Genomic DNA, 5,353 nt, shown 5'->3' on the forward strand with positions numbered 1-5,353 from the left:
TGACCCAGTGAATGTTGGCACCTGTCGTCTGACAATTGGTTAGTTAGATATTGTAACATTTATTGTAACTGTTAAAGTACCCAAGTGTAACAATATTTGATACATCTGGTACAAAGCCCCTGGAGTAAGGGGAAAGGTTCCTCTGTTTATGACCAGAACATGTATCTCCTAATCTCGTCATGCCTCTGTAAAACTCCCTGTGTGTCCATTACATGCTCTGGACCCGAGCTTGTTACTTCTATCTCCTTCCCCCCCCCCCCCCCCCCCACTGCCCCTTCTATCCAGCCCCCTCCCCTTCCTGTCACCCAGTTATGTCATCTTTCATTACTCCTCCCAATTCTTACCTCCAACCAATCTTTCCTCTTTTTCGTGCGCAGGCCCTTTAACTGGCTGTGCGGCCCATTCAAATTTTCGTGCATGCGCGATTTCTTACACAATAGCCGGTGAGCGGTCTTGCGCGGGACCTCCAGACTGGCCGCGAGGCTTAGCGGGAACGTTGCCTCCAACCCATCACTACTTCTCCGCCTTCCTACTCTCTCCTGCCACCATCCGGGTTTGAATATCCCTTGATTAAAAACACAGCTCTCTTGTTCCTGTGCCTCCCTTGGCATTCTCTGAAGGGCCCATCACTGCTTCCTTGGGAGCAGAAACCTCAAGTGCCCCATCCTGCTCTCTCATTCATTTTCCTGCCCAGCCCGACCTCCTTCCCATTCCTGCTCACCACTACCCCCTTGGCCAGTAGATCAGCAATCACCAATCCCCTCCACATTTCCCTATAGAATGTCGTTCATTCCCCAACTAGGCCCCGGATGGTTGAATTGACATCTTGGCTTTGCTTAAGAGTTGGCTGATGGAAAAAAAGAAAGACTTGCATTTATATAGCGCCTTTCACGACCACCGGATGTCCCAAAGCGCTTTACAGCCAATGAAGTACTTTTTGAAGTGCAGTCACTGTTGTAGGGACATAGGTGTAATATCTTGCCCGCTTACCGAAGCCTTCCCACCTGGCGATACTTCCCACCATCTGCCTGGTGTTGTCAGCCCTCCAGAGTTGCCCTGGAGTCTCCAGGAAGTGAAGATTAATCTCCAGGACCCTGCTACAAACAAACCTGGGAGAAAAATCATAGGGGCATTAAAAACTATTTAAAAAAAATAATAATTCTTTGAGCACTTTTGCTTATTATTAAAAATACCGGAGCTGGGAAAACAAGGCTGCTTTGACTGAGAGTCGGGAATCGTCCAGTCGGGTAACGAAGAGTCTATTCGCTCTCCAATTGGCCGTGGGAAGGCGGGGCATCCCGAGGACGGACGTGTCGGGAGACCAATGGTGGTTGGAGGTCATGTGATGAAACGTTCAACCAGAGTTGGCAATCCTACACCTGCCCTGCTCAAAGTGCCGCGGTGTGGCCCTTGTCACCAAGCCTCAGCATGGTCTCTCCCCCTACTTTAGTACCTTCTCACCCTTCCCATCACTCCCTTAAAATCATCATTGCGTACCCACTTGGCAAGCCCCACCCTGAGTTTCTACATAAGAACATAAGAAATAGGAGCAGGAATAGGCCACTTGGCCCCTCGAGCCTGCTCCACCATTCAATAAGATCATGGCTGATCTTAGGCTCAAAGCCACTTCCCCGCCCGCTCCCCTTCTCCCTGAGCCATCCTCCATCAGCCTCTGAACTCCTCATTCTTGATGATTTCAACTACCCATGGCCTTGCTACTCCCTTGGTCCTGATCACAGATAAGGCCACCCCTGACCACTTCCTTGTATTCCTCGTCCACGTCGCCCTACACCACATCCTCCTGCAACCATCCCTGGAAAAAAGAACTCTCATCCAAGTCACTTACCACTCCACTATCAAACTCCCAACTGCCTAGCCTTTGGCCTTCCCTTTGCTGCAATACTTCTGCAGCTGTTGGTTTACTCAACTACTCCCTCCCCTCCACCTTTGATGCACTTGTCTCCAGTAAAACCCTTACTGTCTCCTATCCTGGTCTTTCCCCCTATTATGACCCCACCCCCCGCATCTACCCTACTCTCAAGTCCCGTGGACCGACAACACAGTATGAGGAACGGTAACATAGTTGTTGTGTTACTCAAATCAAATCAAATCAAAATCAACTTTTATTGTAATTGTTAGTGCACAAGTGCAGTACAACGGAATGTAGGCTTGCGGCTCCCGAGAGTGTACATTTAGATTAAGACATTTAAACATTCAACATACATTTGGCTTGTAATACATTAACATAAACATAACCATAATAAAGTGCATTGGCAGATGTGCAGGCTTTAGAGTTTATTTGTGGAGTTCAGTAGGATGACAGCCCTGGGAAAGAAGCTGTTCCTAAATCTGGTCGTACGGGTGCGAATGCATCTGTAGCGTCTCCCAGATGGCAGGAGGGCGAACAGACTGTGGCTGGGGTGGGTAGGGTCTTTGATGATGGACTGTGACCTCCGTAGACAGCGTTTCTGGTATATGTACTCTATGGTCGGTAGCCGGGTGCCGGTAATGCGTTGGGCAGTTTTGACTACCCGCTGCAGGGCTTACTAGACTAGTAATCCAGAAGCCTGGACTACTGATCCAGAGTACATGAGTTCAAATGCCACCCTGGCAGCTGTGGAATTTAAATTCAGTTAATTAAATAAACCTGGAATAAATAAAAAGCTAGCACCAGTAATGGCGACCATGAAACTACCAGATTGTCATTAAAAAAAACATCTGGTTCACTAATGTTCTTTAGGGAAGGAAATCTGCCGTCCTTACCCAGTCTGGCCTATATGTGACTCCAGGCCCACAGCAATGTGGTTGATTCTTAACTGCCCTCCACCACTTTCTCGAGGGCAATTAGGGATAGGCAATAAATGCTGGCCTTGCTGACGACGTCCACATCCTGCGAATGAATTTAAAAAGCTGAGCATAACCATCCATCAGCCGATTGGACCTCATCAAGCGGTATCCGGCATCACTCTCCTCTCCCGATCATCTTGGAGAGCAAAGATAACCCCAGGCTTCTTTTCTCCACTACCACTACCTGACATTCCAGGGAAAATAATAATGAATCAAGGACTGAAACTCACGAGAGTTAAAGTAAGCAAGAACACAGCATTAGTAAAAATAATAGCACTAAAAACTGAGGCACTGGGGAAGGTGCTGAAAAAGATTGACAAGAATGATTCCAGAACTGAGAGGATACACGTATCAGGAAAGGTTGCACAATCTGGGGCTCTTTTCTCTAGAAAAGAAAGAAAGACTTACATTTCTATAGCGCCTTTCACGACCACCGGACATCTCAAAGCGCTTTACAGTCAATGAAGTACTTTTTTTCTGAAGTGGAGTCACTGTTGTAATGTGGGAAATGCGGCAGCCAATTTGCACACTGCAAGATCCCACAAACAGCAATGTGATAATGACCGGATAATCTGTTTTTGTGATGTATGTTGAGGGATAAACATTGGCCCAGGACACCGGGGAGAACTCACCCTGCTCTTCTTCGAAATAGTGCCGCGGGATCTTTTACGTCCACCTGAGAGAGCAGACGGGGCCTCGGTTTAACGTGTCATCCGATAGACGGCACCTCCAACAGTGCAGCACTCCCTCAGAAGGCTGAGGGGGTGACCTGATGGAGGTCTTTAGGATTATATAAGGGTTTGCTAGGGTAGGCGTAGGGAAGATGTTTCCACTTGTGGGGAATCCAAAACTAGGGGACATCAATATAAGCTAGTTACTAATAAATCCAATAGGGAATTCAGGACAAAATTCTTTACCCAAAATTTGGTAAGAATGTGGAACGCGCTACCACATGGAGTGCTTGAGGCGAATAGCATAGATGCATTTAAGGGGAAGCTAGATAAGCATATGATGGAGGAAGGAATAGAAGGATATGTGAAGATGAAGTAGGGGTGGGAGGAGGCTCGTGTGGAACATAAACACTGGCATAGAACAGTTGGGCTGAATGGCCAGTTTCTGTGTTGTAGACTCTATGTAACTATAAGTACCACCTGTCCCTGTAAACCCCTCTCCCTTGCCCCCCCCCACACCCGCACCCTCCCCCCCACCCCCGCAACCCTCAACTTCAACAACCAATACAAGGAGCTCATGGACTTTTATGTCACTAAGGTTGATGCCACCTCTTTAGCTCCCCTTACTGCACCCCCCCTCCCACTTCCTCGTGGCTCAGTGAGTAGCACCCTCGCTTCTGAGTCACAAGGTTGTGGGTTCATAGTCCCACTCCAGGAACTTGAGCACAATAAATCTAGACTGACACTGCAGTGCAGTACTGAGGGAGTGCCGCACCGTCGGAGGTGCCGTCTTTCAGATGAGATGTTAAACTGTAAAAAAAATCCCACAGCACTATTTCGAAGAAGAGCGGGGGGGGGGGGGGGGAGTTCTCCCCGGCGTCCTGGGGCCAATATTTATCCCTCAACCAACATCACTTAAAACAGATTTATCTGGTCATTATCACAGTGCTGTGTGTGGGAGCTTGCTGTGCGCAAATTGGCTGCCGCATTTCCTACATTACAACAGCGACTGCACTTCAAAAAGTACTTCATTGGCTGTAAAGTGCTTTGGGACGTCCTGAGGTTGTGAAAGGCGCTATAGAAATGCATTTCTTTCGTCTTTCTTGCTCACCGAGGCAAACCGTTTAATACACCAATGGGCTGCAACACCAGCCCCTTTCACAACAAGTAACGATGCTCACAATCTTCTATTTTTGTACTTGCCACCAAAGAAAATAAATGGCACGAGCATCTGCTTAGTATTTCTGGTCGCAGAACTGCACCTGTTAACAACTAACAGGAACCAGCAGAACAAACAAAGGGAGACATGTAAAGGTTATTAAGGTCGAACGGGTTTTTTTTTGTCAGAAAACTTCTGAAGGTTGACAGACCCCTTTCGCATGAACCTCCCGGTTGTCGGCCCACTCACTTCTCATTCCTCACTCGGGGGAAAAAAAAAAGGGGGATTGTTTATAAACCTCACTGCACCGGGGACTATTATCTCTCCCTTCAAGGTCTTGCTCCTGAATGCACAAAGGAAAATGAAAGGTGTGGTTTTAGGCTCCGCCGCTGCCGCCGTCACTACTGAAATCTCTTGCCTCTGGCAGAGAACCAATAAATGTGAGGTAATGCCCTTTGATCCCACATTCCTCGCCTTGACAGATGAAGCATGAATGGAAATAGGAGGAAGTGACTGCCCTCTCGGTTATCTGCATTTTAAATCATCAGCCCATGGACAGCTTGGAAACAGAATTCGCTGGCAAAAAAAAAACACTCTGGCTGCAGTTGAGATCAAACTGAGAAACGACTACTTGACAGACATAACAAAATAAAAAAAAGTGCCATTTATATTTTAG

The 5,353-nt window shown here is 47.5% G+C and overlaps 1 long non-coding RNA gene across 1 annotated transcript; it reads right to left on the reverse strand.

Annotated features, from left to right (window-relative positions):
* Positions 1-311: 311 nt before the first annotated feature.
* On the reverse strand, positions 312-5,073 carry LOC147101033 (uncharacterized). Its single transcript, XR_015073491.1, has 3 exons — positions 4,889-5,073; positions 2,764-3,031; positions 312-1,109 (listed from the first exon to the last, which is right to left on the reverse strand). It is a non-coding gene; the product is annotated as an uncharacterized LOC147101033 (long non-coding RNA).
* Between the last annotated feature and the right edge of the window lie 280 nt (positions 5,074-5,353).

Source organism: Somniosus microcephalus, chromosome 24 (assembly GCF_052327205.1).
Source record: "Somniosus microcephalus isolate GS21.2 chromosome 24, FLI_Smic_1.0, whole genome shotgun sequence".
Taxonomy (NCBI): Eukaryota; Metazoa; Chordata; class Chondrichthyes; order Squaliformes; family Somniosidae; genus Somniosus; species Somniosus microcephalus.